Source organism: Ahaetulla prasina, chromosome 5 (genome assembly GCF_028640845.1).
Source record: "Ahaetulla prasina isolate Xishuangbanna chromosome 5, ASM2864084v1, whole genome shotgun sequence".
NCBI lineage: Eukaryota > Metazoa > Chordata > Lepidosauria > Squamata > Colubridae > Ahaetulla > Ahaetulla prasina.
This window is the reverse complement of record NC_080543.1, coordinates 5595220-5612018: the sequence shown is the minus strand read 5'-3', so window position 1 is coordinate 5612018 and position 16799 is coordinate 5595220. Positions and strand designations below refer to the sequence as shown.

The following is a 16799-nucleotide window of genomic DNA, read 5'->3' as shown; positions in this document are numbered from 1 at the left end:
GGAGGAAGGGGGTCAAGCTATTTTCCAAAGCACCTGAAGGCCAGACAAGAAACAATGGATGGAAATTGAACAAGGAGAGATTCAACCTGGAAATAAGGAGAAATTTTCTGACTGTGAGAGCAATCAACCGATGGAACAGAAGTTGCCTTCGGAAGTTGTGGGACTTCACCCCTGGAGGCTTTCAAGACGAGACTGGACTGCCCTCTGTCAGAAATGGTGTAGGGTCTCCTGCTTGGGCAGGGGGGGTTGGGCTAGATGACCTACAAGGTCCCTAGATTAATTAATATTAATCTAATCTATTTTAAAGTTGCCAAGGCTGGAAAACGCTGTGCCGCAGAAACAGAAATGAAAGTTTCTTGACCAAGGATCCAAGATCGGAGGCCACCGCTGTCAGGGACTCTAAATCCGGAGACGAACACCGATTCTCCCTCCTCATAGGCAGAAATCAGTTTGAAGCCATCTGCCAGCTCGTCGTATACTCCAAGGAACACTTGAAATCACAGGTTTGTTATGTAAGGCCCGCTTGAAAACCTGACGATTTCGATGGGAGGAAGGTCAGGAGAGGTGCCTCCCCGCTCTCGTATAAATATAGCACTCCGAGCAAACAAATGGTCTCTTCACAACTGTGGTGTTAAATCACACACTTGAAGTGAGTCACCAGTTTGAGTCCAACTGCACGGAGAGTTTTCTCGGCAACGGGTGGCATTGAGCAAAATGTGGCTCAGCCGGGCCAAGTGAACAGCCACAAAGCGGATAAGAATTGTCAGCAGTGTAATTTTAAAAATGGACTGTAAGAAGAAGTAATATGTGAAGTTGGTATTGCTTCTTTTCTTTTTTTCTTTTTATTATTCTTTCCTATCTCTTTATTTTTATTGTGAGGGGATCTAAAGTTTTAAATTTTTAAAGGTGGGAGGTTATGTTTATTTTGTATACTTTAGCTTGTGATTGTTGGTCATAATACCGGTATTTGTTCTGGGAAGTCTGGGGGAAGGGGAGGAGGGGGAAGGGGGAAATGATACATGGATTGATTATTAATGTACAGTAATTTTTGAAGATATGAAAATAAAATTTAAAATGATATTGGGGATGCCCGACTGCCATTTCAGAAAGAAAAGGAGAGAGGAGTAGAAGGAGGGAAGAAAGTAGGTAGGAAAGAGTAGAGAAGGAGGAGGGGAATAAGAAGGTTAGATAGGGTGGAAGAAGGGAGGAGTGGAGAAGGAGGAGAGGAAGTATTAAAGCGAAGGAGATGAAGGATGTGAAAGTAGTAGAGGGTAGAGAGGGAGGTTGTGTAGTAAGGAAGTGGCAGTCGGGCAGGCCTGAATCAGTAATAAATGAAAATTAATGATTAATGATGGATAATAGTTTGCACATAAATATGATGTTGGAAAATGGAAATAAAAATTATTTATAATAAGAATTGTCAGCAGTGGTGGGAGATAGCCGGTTCGGGCGAACCAGTAGTTAAATTGCTGGGTGGCTCTGCTCTGCCCCTTCCAAGAGTCCCCACATGCCCCATTTTGTCTCCCAGATAAGTACAGGGAGGCCTCCTAGGCCCAAAATGGGACAGGGGGGGGGCAGCATGTTTCCCCCCCCCACAGTCCGTTTTTGCTCCCAAGGGGGTGCAGGAGGCTGAGTGTCATCTGTCACACCCCCTAGCCACGCCCACCATGGCCACGCCTACCCAGCTGGTCATTAGGGCAGCGAACCGGTGGTTAAATTATTTAGAATCCCACCACTGGTTGTCAGCGCTTGGATGGGAGACCACCAGGAGAGGCAAGGAATGCATATTAGAAAACTGCATTTTCTAATCTGCGTTCCTGGCCTCTCCTGGTGCTACCTGCAGGTTAGCAGTGTTCCAATATTTGGGGGGGTTGCCACAAAGAAGAGGGGGTGGGTGGGATGCCAACCTATTTTTCAAAACTCCCGAAGGCAGGACAAGAAGCAACAGATGGAAACTAATCAAGGAGAGAAGCAACCTAGAACTAGGGAGGAGTTTCCTGACGGCGAGGACAATTAAATCAGTGGAACGGTTTGTCTCCAGAAGTTGTGGGTGCTCCATCATTGGAGGCTTTTAAGAAGAGACTGGACAATTATTTGTCTAACATGGTATGTTGCGGTCGTAAGTCGAGGACTTTCTGCATTAAAGTCTTCTTCACTCTTTGGTACGATTGAGCAAATCAACCGCTGGGCCTTAGACGCCCAGGGATGAATTTGCATTTGCTGTCTGCGTGTTTTGCAGAAAAAGGAAGCGAAGGGTCATTGGCATTTCTTAAAGATTCTGCCTTTTTGGGTTTTTGTTTTTTTGTTTTTTGCAATCTGTGCAGTTGGATTTCATTAGAAGGTTTTTATTTATTTATTTATTTATTTTGTCACAACAATATATGTAGGTATCATACAAAAAAGATTATAGAGGGCCTCTGTGGCTCAGACTGGTAAGACAGTCTGTTATTAACAGCAGCTGCTTGCAATTCCTGCAGGTTCAAGCCCCACCAGGCCCAAGGTTGACTCAGCCTTCCATCCTTTAAGGTAGGTAAAATGAGGACCCAGATTGTTGGGGGCAATAAAGTTGACTTTGTATATAATATACAAATGGATGAAGACTATTGCTTGACATAGTGTAAGCCGCCCTGAGTCTTCGGAGAAGGGCGGGATATAAATGCAAATAATAATAATAATAATAATAATAATAATAATAATAATAATAATAATAATAATAATAATAATAATAATAATAGTATATAAACACATATATGGGTAAATATAAGGAGGTATAAGCATATATATATATAGGAAGAAGAAAACAAAAACAATAGGACAGGAACGGTAGGCACGTTTGTGCGCTTATGCACGCCCCTTATGGTCCTCTTAGGAATGGGGTGAGGTCAATAGTAGAAAGTTTTTGGTTAAAGCTTTTGGGATTATGGGAAGAGACCACAGAGTCAGGTAAAGTATTCCGAGCACTGATGATTCTGTTACAGAAGTCATATTTTCTGCAATCTAGATTAAAGCGGTTGACATTAAGTTTAAATCTATTAGTTGCTCTAGTATTATTGCAATTAAAGCTGAAGTAGTCTTTAACAGGAAGGACATTACAATAGATGATTCTGTGAGTTAAGCTTAGGTCTTGTCGAAGGCGACGGAGTTCCAAGTTTTCTAAGCCTAGGATTTCAAGTTTGGTGGGATAAGGTATTTTGTTGTTTTCAATAAAATATTTTATTGTTTTTCCCGCAGCGTTGGATGTGGGACGGCAGCTGGAACCAAGATCTCTCTCTTTACCGAATGCAAAGAAAAATATTGGAATTTATTTTCTGGGTTTGAAAAAAAAGTTGGAATTGTTGGGATGAGGCACCCAAAGGAAATCTTTTTATTATTGTGGATTTAACGACCGCAACTAAGCCCGGCATGCCTGTTGCTGAACGAAACGTTGACTAAACGAGTTTGCTCCGTTTTACGACTATTCGGGCCACGTTTGTTAAGGGAATCACTCCAGTTCTTAAATTGGTAATATGATCGTTAAGTGAAGCTGGCTTTCTCCATTGGCTTCGCTGGTCAGAAGTTTGTAAAAATCGATCACGTGACACACACACACACCCCCAGGATATTGCAACTGCCATAAATATATGCCTAGGGTCCCAATTTTGATCATGTGACCCAGTGGTGAAATCTGGTTTACTACCGGTTGGCTGGAGCATGCGCAGTGCGCACCACGCACCAAAGTGAGGTGTGCGCTCACAGTGCACGCCAAAAGGACGCATGTGGTAAGTAGAACAGTGCACAGGGTAGAGGGGGTGATCAGCTGTGGTGCGCAATCTTTTTTTTTACTTTTAAAACCACTGCTTTTAAAAGTAAAAAAAAGAAGCCTCTGATGATCGTGCGGCTCAGCTGGGATCGTCAGAGCCTTTTAAAAACATTTTTTCTACAACCTCTTCGGCCGAAGAGGTTGCCAAAAAAATGCTTTTAAAAGTAAAAAAAAAAAGGCAAGTCAGCTGGGATTGTCAGAGTCTTTTAAAAGCATTTTTTTACCACCTCTTTGGCCGAAGAGGTTGCCAAAAAAATGCTTTTAGAAGTAAAAAAAAAAGGCAAGTCAGCTGAGATTGTCAGAGCCTTTTAAAAGCATTTTTTACCACCTCTTTGGCCGAAGAGGTTGCCAAAAAAATGCTTTTAGAAGTAAAAAAAAAAGGCAAGTCAGCTGAGATTGTCAGAGCCTTTTAAAAGCATTTTTTACCACCTCTTTGGCCGAAGAGGTTGCCAAAAAAATGCTTTTAGAAGTAAAAAAAAAAGGCAAGTCAGCTGAGATTGTCAGAGCCTTTTAAAAGCATTTTTTACCACCTCTTTGGCCGAAGAGGTTGCCAAAAAAAATGCTTTTAAAAGTAAAAAAAAAAAGGCAAGTCAGCTGAGATTGTCAGAGCCTTTTAAAAGCATTTTTTCTACAACCTCTTCGGCCAAAGAGGTTGCCAAAAAAGGCTTTTAGAAGTAAAAAAAAAGGCAAGTCAGCTGGGATTGTCAGAGCCTTTTAAAAGCATTTTTTCTACAACCTCTTCGGCCGAAGAGGTTGCCAAAAAAATGCTTTTAGAAGTAAAAAAAAAGGCAAGTCAGCTGGGATTGTCAGAGTCTTTTAAAAGCATTTTTTTACCACCTCTTCGGCCGAAGAGGTTGTAGAAAAAATGCTTTTAAAAGTAAAGTAAACTTTTAAAAAGTAAAAGCAAAGCTGGCTGAGGAACTCTGGGAGTTGAAGTCCACAAGTCTTAAAGGGACCCGGGTTGGAGACCCCTGGGTTAGAGAAAGGGGTCTGCTTTAATATAGGGCTGGGGTGTTTTTTTGGAGGGGGTCCCTGCTTGGCTGCTGTGACCCCCCCCCCCGAGCTGCACTGGATGGGTCTTTGATTCAAGACAAGCCTTATGGGTGTGCGACACCCCCACTTTTTGTCCTTTTCACCAAGTAACCGGAAAAAAACATGATCTCATTGTTTTGATTATTCATGATTGTGTGGACTCATCCATGCAGGTTTTTTGGCAGCCGCACAGAAGGGGGAGGTTTGCCAATGTCTCCTTTCGCAACTTTTTTGCAGCTTCAGATTCGGGCCTGCCATTCAGGCCTTTTCCTGCTCTTCTCCTAGCCAAGCGTTTGGGAGCACCTGTTACAGGTGGTCCTCGAGATATGGCGGGCTCCATTGCGGTTGCATCTCGAGGATTAGCTGTAATTACTATAGAACGGACTCTGTTAGGCGTCTGGGACAGAATTGAGTTCCACTAAAAACAGGGGTGGGAAACAATGGGCCTTTTATGACTTGTGGACTTCAACTCCCAGAATTCCTGAGCCAGCCATGCTGGCTCATGAATTATGGGATTTGAAGTCCACAGAAAGGGCCCACTGTTCCTCATGCTGGCTCAGGAATTCTGGGAATTGAAGTCCACGAGTCACAAAGGGGCCATTGTTTCTCATGCCGGCTCAGGAATTCTGGGAATTGAAGTCCACGAGTCACAAAGGGGCCATCGTTTCTCATGCTGGCTCAGGAATTCTGGGAGTTGAAGTCCACAAGTCACAAAGGGGCCATGATTCCTCATGCCGGCTCAGGAATTCTGGGAGTTGAAGTCCACAAGTCACAAAGGGGCCGTCGTTGCTCATGTTGGCTCAGGAATTCTGGGAGTTGAAGTCCACGAGTCACAAAGGGGCCATTGTTTCTCATGCCGGCTCAGGAATTCTGGGAATTGAAGTCCACGAGTCACAAAGGGGCCATTGTTTCTCATGCCGGCTCAGGAATTCTGGGAATTGAAGTCCACGAGTCACAAAGGGGCCATTGTTTCTCATGCCGGCTCAGGAATTCTGGGAATTGAAGTCCACGAGTCACAAAGGGGCCATTGTTTCTCATGCCGGCTCAGGAATTCTGGGAATTGAAGTCCACGAGTCACAAAGGGGCCATCGTTTCTCATGCTGGCTCAGGAATTCTGGGAGTTGAAGTCCACAAGTCACAAAGGGGCCATGATTCCTCATGCCGGCTCAGGAATTCTGGGAGTTGAAGTCCACAAGTCACAAAGGGGCCGTCGTTGCTCATGTTGGCTCAGGAATTCTGGGAGTTGAAGTCCACGAGTCACAAAGGGGTATCCCTAGTGCTCTCTGAGCTTGTTGGTTTTCTGGCAGACGTTTCATTACCCAGCTAAGTCCCCTCATCAGAGCAGGGCTGGACTAGATGACCTCTAGGGCCCTTCCAGCTGTGTCTAGTGCCAGGTTTATAGTCCTTCCTTCCTCTCCCTCCCTCTAGTGCAGCCCTGCTCTAGCTCCAGGACATTGTTAGTGAGTTTCTGTCTTTTGATCCCCCTGTCACATAGCCACGCCCACCCAGTGACATGAACCCCCCCCCCAAGTCTCAGGTGGCTCAACGGACTACGTCTGTCTGTTATTAACACAGCTGCTTGCAATTACTGCAAGCTCAAGTCCCACCAGGCCCAAGGTTGACTCAGCCTTCCATCTTTTATAAGGTAGGTAAAATGAGGACCCAGATTGTTGGGGGCAATAAGTTGACTTTGTATATAATATACAAAAGGATGAAGACTGTTGCTTGACACATTGTAAGCCGCCCTGAGTCTTTGGAGAAGGGCGTGATATAAATTCAAATAATTAAAACAATTTTTTAAAAAGCCACACCCCACCAAGCCACGGCCACAGAACCGGCAGGAAAGAAATTTTAGACTTCACTACTGATTTAGTGCCTTCGGTGTTTCTCACTGATGAGCTACAGGTGGCTTGGTTTGGAAACAGGCGCGCGTCAGAACCAGGCTTGCAGGATCAAACCAAGGTTTATCTTAGCCTTGCGTCTTATTTATCACTAAGGCCAGCTAGAGGTCTCGAGAGTGCTCACAAGCATAATATTGAGATATCATACGCCCCTTAGCTGCTACAGATTGCTCCTTGACTTACAACAGGGGGGGAGTCAAACTCAAGGCCCCGGGGGTCGAATCTGACTCGCAGGGTGCTTAGATCTGGCCTGGGGGGCTGCCCTGGAAATAGCGAAGGATCGGCCCGCGTGGTGCCTCTGCCAGTGAAAATGGTTTGCAGGTGTCAACCCTGATGTTGCCTTGTCTGTGGGTTTCAGTGCTGCCAACAACTGGAGCTGTGGGAGAACAAGGCGGGGGCGAAGTAGAGATAGCTGGGGTGCTGTAGCCAAAACAAAATACTTTCTCTTGGGAACCAAGGGCATTCCCACCCAGGTGTCCAGAAGGAGGGGGCTGGAGTCATCTAACAACTGGACTGTACCCCGACTGGACCGTGGGACCGATGGTTTAGAGAAAGTGGAAGAACTTTAACCTTTTTTTTTATTGAAAAAGTTTTAACAAGCAAAAACATTTTTCCCCTTTTCCCCCTCCCCCCCCCACAAAACCCCCTTCACCCCCCCACCCCCGCTTCCCGGGTCAATCACAAGGTATTGTTATACATAAACCAAACATAGAGTAAAATTTTCCCTTCTAATCCAATTAACCTCATCCAAATCTTTTTTTTTTTATTTGCATTTATATCCCGCCCTTCTCCGAAGACTCAGGGCGGCTTACACTATGTTAGCAATAGTCTTCATCCTATTTGTATATTTATATACAAAGTCAACTTATTGCCCCCAACAATCTGGGTCCTCATTTTACCTACCTTATAAAGGATGGAAGGCTGAGTCAACCTTGGGCCTGGTGGGACTTGAACCTGCAGTAATTGCAAGCAGCTGTGTTAATAACAGACTGTCTTAACAGTCTGAGCCACCAGAGGCCCTATATCACTATAAGTGATGTCATGCTGGGCACGCCCACCCTGGCCACGCCCACCCCATCCCCCCACCCAAGATCAAACACAACCCTGATGCGGCCCTCAATGAAATCGATTTTGACACCCCTAACTTACAACTATTCATTTAGTGACCCTTTGACGTTACAACAGCTCTTAAAAAAAATGTGACGTACAATTGATGCTCACACTTATTACCGTTGCGCTGTCCCCATGCTCACATGATCAAAATTCGAGCACTTGTCCATTGGCATGTATTTATGACAATGGCAGTGTCCTGGGGGTCATGTGATGATCCTTTGGGACTTTCCTAGCCAGCTTCTGACGAGCAAAATCAATGGGGAAAGCCAGATTTGATTAACATCCGTGTGATTCACTTAATAACCGCAGCACAAAAAGGTTGTAAAATTAAGACATTATTCACTTAACAATCCCCTGCTTAACAATGGAATTTTCAGCCTTGATTATGGTTGTCAATTGATAGTCAAAAATCGATGAGATGATAGGTGATGGATGATAGATAGATAGATAGATAGATAGATAGATAGATAGATAGATAGATAGATAGATAGATAGACAGATAGATAGACAGACAGACAGACAGACAGACAGACAGATATGGATAGATGATAAATAGATGAGCTGATAGATGATAGGTAGGTAGATGATGGATGGAGGGAGGGAGGGATGGAGATACATGACAAATACATGGATGGATGGAAGATAGATAGATGATAGCTATATACATGGATGGAAGATAGATGATAGATAGATAGATAGACACAGACAGAGATGGATAGATGATAAATAGATGAGATGATAGGTAGGTAGGTAGGTAGGTAGGTAGGTAGGTAGGTAGATAGATAGATAGATAGATAGATAGATAGATAGATAGATAGATAGATAGATAGATAGATAGACAGACAGACAGACAGATAGACAGACAGACAGACAGACAGACAGATATGGATAGATGATAAATAGATGAGCTGATAGATGATAGGTAGGTAGATGATGGATGGATGGAGGGAGGGATGGAGATACATGACAAATACATGGATGGATGGAAGATAGATAGATGATAGCTATATACATGGATGGAAGATAGATGATAGATAGATAGACAGACAGACAGACAGAGATGGATAGATGATAAATAGATGAGATGATAGGTAGGTAGGTAGGTAGGTAGGTAGGTAGGTAGGTAGGTAGGTAGATAGATAGATAGATAGATAGATAGATAGATAGATAGACGGACGGAGAGATGATAGACAAATACATGGATGGATGCAAGATAAATAGATGATAGATATATACATGGATGGAAGATAGATGATGATAGATAGATAGATAGATAGATAGATAGATAGATAGATAGATAGATAGATAGATAGAGATGGATAGATGATAAATAGATGAGATGATAGATGATAGGTAGGTAGGTAGGTAGATAGATGGATTGGTGGACGGACGGACGGATGGACGGACAGATGGATGGAGATAGATGATAGATAAATACATGGATGGAAGATAGATAGATAAATAATAGATAGATAATAAGCAGACAGACAGACAGATACTGTAGATAGCTTCATTTTCCTCCTGTAAGAGACGCCTCTGCTTATTTTATAAAATATTTTAAGAATGTGCTGTGCTCCCTTTGTTTGGTTTAAAACAAAGGCCTATTTTCAAAAGACCCAAGTTATCTCTGAAGGAACAGATAACTCAGACAACCAACTCCTTCAGATTTTTCTGACTACCGTAAATTAAAATAACCATTTCACACACACACACCTTCTACAAAGTCTGAGGCTCCAGAAATTCCAAAGCCCCCATTCCCTGATTCTTTCACATCCCCCCAACCCCCACCCCTGGGGTGGGTGAAGAGGAGCTAAACAAAGCAAAGAGCAAACCCCCCCACCCATCCCATCCCACCCCTCCCCGGAGGCAAATTAGCAAGGAAAACTGTCAGAAGCCATGAATACCTGGCAGGGCTGATTAATCAACATTCACAGCAGGGTGAGGACACGGTCCCCCAATGGCCTGGGGGGTGGGGGGAGTGGGGGTGTCTGATTGTGGAGGTTGTCAGAAGATGTTAGTTCACAAACTGGGAGGAAGGGAGGGACCTGGAAGGTTCCAGAAAGAAACCCTCAACCAACCTTTTTTTTTTTTTGACATAGCAAAAAAAGGCTCTAAGAGTTGTAAACCTAATTTTGCGCAGCTTCTTTTCCAAAAACTCTACACTACTAACCAGAGCATACAAAACATTTGCTAGACCTATTCTTGAATACAGCTCTCCTGTCTGGAACCCATATCACATCTCTGACATCAATACAATCGAATGTGTCCAGAAATATTTTACAAGAAGAGTTCTCCGCTCCTCCGAAAACAACAAAATACCTTATCCCACCAGACTTGAAATCCTGGGATTAGAAAATTTAGAACTCCGCCGACTCCGACACGATCTGTGTTTAACACACAGAATCATCTATTGCAATGTCCTTCCTGTTAAAGACTACTTCAGCTTCAATCGCAATAATACAAGAGCAAGCAATAGATTCAAACTTAATGTTAACCGCTTCAATCTTGATTGCAGAAAATATGACTTCTGTAACAGAGTTCTTAACGCTTGGAACTCACTACCTGACTCTGTGGTCTCTTCTCAAAATCCCAAAAGCTTTAACCAAAAACTGTCTACCATTGACCTCACCCCATTCCTAAGAGGACTATAAGGGGCGTGCATAAGAGCACAAAAGTGCCTACCGTTCCTGTCCTATTGTTTCCTTTCATTGTATGTGCTTGTATATAATGTTGTGACAAAATAAAATAAAAAAATTAAATTAAATTAAATTAAAATTAAAAAAATGACCCTGGGGGGGGGGAGGCTCTTAGTTTTCCTTTCCTTCTGATTTTCTTCCCGACAAAGCCCTCTTAGATCATTCACACCCATCCTCATCGGATGAAGTGGGCTGAGGTCCATCCGAGCTGATGCTACGACAATGATACCCTGCTTGGTCCTTAAGGTGCCAAACTACTTGGCTTTCAGTTAAAAGGATCATGGTTCAAAATGCACATAAATAAAATTGCATTTACCCCCCCACCCAAAAAAAAATAATATTATTTTTCTCCATGTTTGTAGCACAGAGTGGAACTGTGGGGTGCTGGGTGCTCTCTGAGCTTGGTTGTTTTCTTGTAGACGTTTCATGACCCAACTAGATAACATCATCAGTGCTGGAAGGGTGTGGGGTTTGCAGAGAGGAGGAGGAGGAGGAGAAGGAGAACTAGGGTCCTTGGTGTTCTCTGAGCTTGGTTGTTTCTTGCAGACATTTCATTACCAAACTAGATAACATCATCAGTGGTAGAAGGGAGTGGGGTTTGTGGGGAGGAGGAAGACTGTGGGGTCCTTGATGCTTTCTGAATTTGGATGTTTTCTTAGAGATATTTCAGTACCCAACTAGGTAACATCAGGGCTACCCTACTTAGTCCTTAAGGTGCCAAGCCACTTAGTTTTCAATTAAAGCAATAATAATTCAATGCATATAAATAAAATTGCATTTCTCAACATTATTATTTTTCTCCGACACAAGAGAATATTTGTAGCTCCAGATTGAACTGTTGGGTTCTTTCTGAGCTTGGTGGTTTTCTGGCAGATGTTTTATTACCCAACTAGGTAACGTTATCAGTGCTCGAAGGAGTGGGATTTGTAGAGAGGAGGAGGAGGAGGAAGCGTCGAAGACGACCTGTATATTATCAGCTGCATAGAATCACGAGGAGCCATCTGCAAATCTTTGCCTTGCAGTGTTCAGGGAACTAACATCCAGCTAGAATGTTGGAATTCAATCAGAGCTATCAATTAACTAATTAAATGGACTACAACATGTTGATGGTAATTAACACACTTGGAGATTTTTTTAAGTGGGTGATGCTAATAATGCATAAATAGCATTCGCCAGTAAGCAAGAAAATTGACAAGAAAATTGTCAGCAGCAAAATTCAGATGAGCCTGGTTAGGAATCCCACCTATTTATAGGTAGTCCTCAACTTACGACCACAATTGAGCCGAGAACTCCTGTTGCTAAGCCAGACCATTTGTTACGTGAGTTTTGCTCCGTTTTACGACCTTTCTGGCCATAGTTGTTAAGTGAATCACTTAACAGTCGTTAAGTTAGCAACACGGTCTTTAAGCGAATCTGGCTTCCCCAACGACTTTGCTTGTCAGAAGGTCGCAAAAGAGGATCACGTGACTCCTCCTCCCCATTCCAGGACACTTTGACCGTCATAAATATAAATCAGTTGTCAAACACCTGAATTTTGATCATTCTGGGAATTGGACCGTGTCGTGCCTTTGCGGCCTCTGACCCGGCGTAGATCTCAATTGGCTCCCTGGTTCTCCGGGGAGCTGAGAGAGATGAAACGCCGGAGAAGACGCCTAGAGAGTGTTTGGAGGTCCAGCCGGTCCGAGGCTGATCGGACACTAGTGAGGTCCTTTACCAGGACCTACCTAGTGGCAATGAGGGAGGCGAAACGCTCCTACGTTTCCACCCTCATTGCGTCGGCAGATAACCGCCCGGCCGCCCTGGTTCGGTGACCCTTCCTCCTTCAACAAGAGGGACGGATGACCCCTGCAGGGTCGAGCCGAGGAGTTTAACGTTATCTATACGATAAAATCGTTCAGCTTCGTGATGGCTTGGACCATGATTGCGATGATTCAGCCGAGGTGACAGAGACTCGTCTTGTTGAGGTTATTTGGGATGAGTTTGATTCTGTGGCTCCCGAGGACGTGGACAGGTTGCTGGGGAGGTTGCATGCGACTACGTGTTTACTGGACCCGTGTCCTTCCTGGTTAGTACTGGCTGCTCAGGAAGTGACACGAGGCTGGTTCCAGGGGATTATAAATGCTTCTTTGGTTGAAGGGGTTTTCCCCACCGCCTTGAAGGAGGCGGTGGTGAGACCTCTCCTGAAGAAGCCTTCCCTGGACCCAGCTATTTTGGGAAATTATCATCCAGTCTCCAACCTTCGCTTTTTAGCGAAGGTTGTAGAGAGTGTGGTTGCATGGCAGCTTCCCCGGCACCTGGAGGAAGCTGTCTATCTAGACCCGTTCCAGTCCGGCTTCCGACCCGGTTATAGCACGGAGACGGCTTTGGTCGCGTTGGTGGATGACCTCTGGAGGGACAGGGACAGGGGCTGTTCCTCTGCCTTGGTCCTATTAGATCTTTCAGCGGCTTTTGATACCATCGACCATGGTATCCTGCTGCGCCGGTTGGAGGGATTGGGAGTGGGAGGCACCGTTTATCGGTGGTTCTCCTCCTATCTCTCTGACCGGTCGCAGTCGGTGTTGACAGGGGGGCAGAGATCGTCCTCGAGGGGCCTCACTTGTGGGGTACCTCAGGGGTCGATTCTCTCGCCTACCCTGTTCAACATCTATATGAAGCCGCTGGGCGAGGTCATCAGTGGTTTCGGGGTGAGTTATCATCTGTACGCTGATGACACTCAGCTGTACTTTTCCACCCCGGACCACCCCAACGAAGCGGTCGAAGTGCTGTCCCGGTGCCTGGAAGCCGTACGGGTCTGGATGGGGAGAAACAGACTCAAGCTCAATCCCTCCAAGACGGAGTGGCTGTGGATTCCGGCACCCCGGTACAGTCAGCTGCACCCGCAGCTGACTGTTGGGGGCGAGTTAGTGGCCCCAAAGGAGGTGGTTCGCAACTTGGGCGTCCTCCTGGATGGTCGGCTGTCCTTTGAGGAACACCTGGCGGCCATCACCAGGAGGGCTTTTTACCAAGTCCGCTTGGTTCGCCAGTTGCGTCCCTTCCTTGACCGGGATGCCTTATGCACGGTCACTCACGCTCTGGTTACGTCTCGGCTGGATTATTGCAATGCTCTCTACATGGGGCTGCCCTTGAGGTGCACCCGGAGGCTGCAGTTAGTCCAGAATGCAGCTGCGCGAGTGGTAATGGGAGCCGCTCGAGGCTCCCACGTAACACCACTGCTCCGTAGTTTGCACTGGCTTCCTGTGGTCTTTCGGGTGCGCTTCAAGATCCTGGTTACCACCTTTAAAGCGCTCCATGGCTTAGGACCCGGGTACTTACGAGACCGCCTGCTGTTACCGTATGCCTCCCATCGACCCGTACGCTCTCACAGAGAGGGCCTTCTCAGGGTGCCGTCCACCAAACAATGTCGGCTGGCGGCCCCCAGGGGTAGGGCCTTCTCTGTGGGAGCACCGACGCTCTGGAACGAACTCCCCCCTGGCTTACGTCAAGTGCCTGATCTTCGGACCTTTCGTCGTGAGCTAAAAACATACTTATTCACTCAAGCAGGACTGGCATAAATAGCTGATTTTAAATTGGGGTTTTAGGGATTTTAAATATTTGTAAATTTTTTAAATTATCGGCCATTTATTAATAGTTTCTTTTAAATAGTTTCTTTTAATTCCTTTTAATTGTATATACTCTGTATTTTATTTCGGCTGTACTGAGTCCTGTACAGTCCTGTACTGTCCTGAGTCCTTCGGGAGAAGGGCGGTATAAAAATCTAATAAAATAAATAAATAAATAAATAAATAAATGTGATCGTGTGACAAATGGTGATAAGTCATTTTTTTCCGTGCTGTTGTAACTTTGAACAGCAACTAACTCAACTTTTGTAAGTCGAAGACTACCTGTACTTTGAACAATTGATTGATTGCTTTCAATCCTGTGTCAGTTCTTCATGATCACTTTGGAAGAGTCTCTCCAGGTCTCCAGAATAGTTTTTTAGGACATCCAGGGTTGCATTCATGAACTGCTCCAATCAAATCCGTCCACTTTGCTGCTGTTTGTGTTTTATTTATATTTATATATATATCCCTGTATTATTTTTATAAATAACTCTTATACTTAATGGTCCTTCCTTCTCCTATTTTCCCCACAACCACCCTTGGAGGTAGGCTGGGCTGAGAGTGGCTGGCTCAAAGTCACCCAGCCAGCTTTCATGGCTAAGGCGGAACTAGAACTCATCGTCTCCTGGCGATTGGCCCAAAGTCACCCAGTCAGCTTTCATGGCTAAGGTGGAACTGGAACTCATCAACTCCTGGTGATTGGCCCAAAGTCACCCAGTCAGCTTTCATGGCCAAGGTGGAACTAGAACTCATCGTCTCCTGGCGATTGGCCCAAAGTCACCCAGCCAGCTTTCATGGCTAAGGCAGAACTAGAACTCACCGTCTCCTGGTGATTGGCCCAAAGTCACCCAGTCAGCTTTCATGGCCAAGTCGAAACTAGAACTCACCGTCTCCTAGTGATCGGCCCAAAGTAACCCAGTCAGCTTTCATGGAACTAGAACTCACCTTCTCCTGGCAATTGGCTCAGTCACCCAGCCAGCTTTCATGGTAAGGCGAAATTAGAACTCACCATCTCCTGGCGATTGGCCCAAATTCACCCAGTCAGCTTTCATGGCCAAGGCAGAACTAGAACTCACCATCTCCTGGTCTGTAGGCCAGCACTTTTAATGACTAGTCCAAAGTGTCTCTTTTCTTTCCTTCAGCTTTTCCAAGTGTTAAAAGTCTCCACATGATGTATCCAAAACATGACGCAGACGGAGCCTGGTTATTACAGCCTTGACTGAGAATTTGGCCTTGATTTGTTTGATATTCCATTTATTTGTGTCTTCAAGGGTTTCTCCAACGCAGATGTGAATGTTCTCTCCAAACAGAAGGTCCTGCAGAAAGTCAGGCTTGGTATTTGTCATGCCGAAGTGCAAAATATAGAGTAACTACCGCAGGGGTGGGCTTCAAAAATTTTAGCAAGGGGTTCTCTGCCCAGTTGCTGGGTGGGTGTGGCCATGGTGGGCGTAGCCTAGTCAGCCTCCTGCACCAGGGTGAGGGGGGGCATTTTTGCCCTCCCCGGGCTCCGGAGGCTTCTCTCGAGCCTCCGGAAAGACGAAAACGCCCCCCCCTAGCTCTGGAGTCCCTCTGGAGGCTGGAAAAGGGCCCGTTTCCCGAACTTCCAGTAGGCCCGTCTTTCACCCTCCCTGAGCCTCCGTGGGTGCCCTGCACTTACCTGCATCCAAAACGGGCCGTGTGGGGACTCCCGGGAGGGGCGGGGTGGGCAGGGCCAGCCAGGAGTGGGATTTGGGGTTTCTCCGAACCGCATAGAATCTTAGCTAGAGGTTCTCCCAAACCCCCAGCAGCCCACCCAAGAACTACCATCTTTCCCCCTGTTACATCTACCCAACACCCCAGAGTGGGAAGGCAGTAGATGTTGGAGTCCCGTCTCTTCAGCAGGGCCATTTGGTGGGGCCAAGAAGAAGAAGAAGGGCCTTCTGCATGGTGGCTCCGTCCCCCCCTTGCAATGTCATCTCTGCAGAGATAACAGCCTCCATCTTGACATGCTTCTGAAAGGCCCTGGAGAGGAGACTTGGTTCTTCCAACAGGCCTTGTGTGACCCCAAGAGGCTACGGAGCCCATCAGGTGGCTGGTCTGATTGTTGTTGCTAGGGGTAATGAGTTGGGTGGGCAAATTTTGGGAACGAAGGAAAGGAAGGGAGGGAAGGAAGGAAGAAAGGAGGGAGGGAGGAAAGGAGGGGAGGGAGGGAAAAAAGAAGGAAGGAAGGAAGGAAGGGGGATTAAGAAACAGGAGGGAGGAAGGAAGGAGGGAGGGAAGGAAGGAGGGAAGGGAGGGAAGGAGAGAAGGTAGATGGGCAGAAAAAGAGGGATGAAGGGAGGGACAGAAGGAAGGAAGGAAGGAGCAGAAGGAAGGGAGAAAGGGACGGAAGAGAGAGTGGGAGGGAAGGTAGATGGGCCGAAAAAGAAGAAGGGAGGGAGGGATAGAGGGAAGGAAGGAAGGAAAGGGAATGAAGAAGCAGGAGAAGGAAGGGAAAAAGGGAAAGAAGGAAGGAGCAGGAGGAGGAAGGGAGAGGGACAGAAGGAAGGAAGGAAAGGAAGGAAGGAAGGAAGAGGGAAGGGAGGAGCAGAAGGATGAAGGGGAGAGGGACAGATGGAAAGAAGGAAGGAAGGAGCAAGAGGAGGAAGGAAGAAAGGGAAGGAAGGAGGAGGAGGAGGAA

At 45.8% G+C, this 16799-nt stretch overlaps 1 protein-coding gene across 1 annotated transcript in view; it reads left to right on the top strand.

The window, feature by feature from the left end:
- The first annotated feature begins 668 nt into the window (after positions 1–668).
- Positions 669–16799, top strand: part of PAK1 (p21 (RAC1) activated kinase 1) — a 108144-nt gene continuing 92013 nt past the window's right edge. The window contains exon 1 of the mRNA XM_058186545.1: positions 669–812. The gene's annotated coding sequence lies outside the window, so the exon portion shown is untranslated. The remainder of the gene's footprint in view (positions 813–16799) is intronic.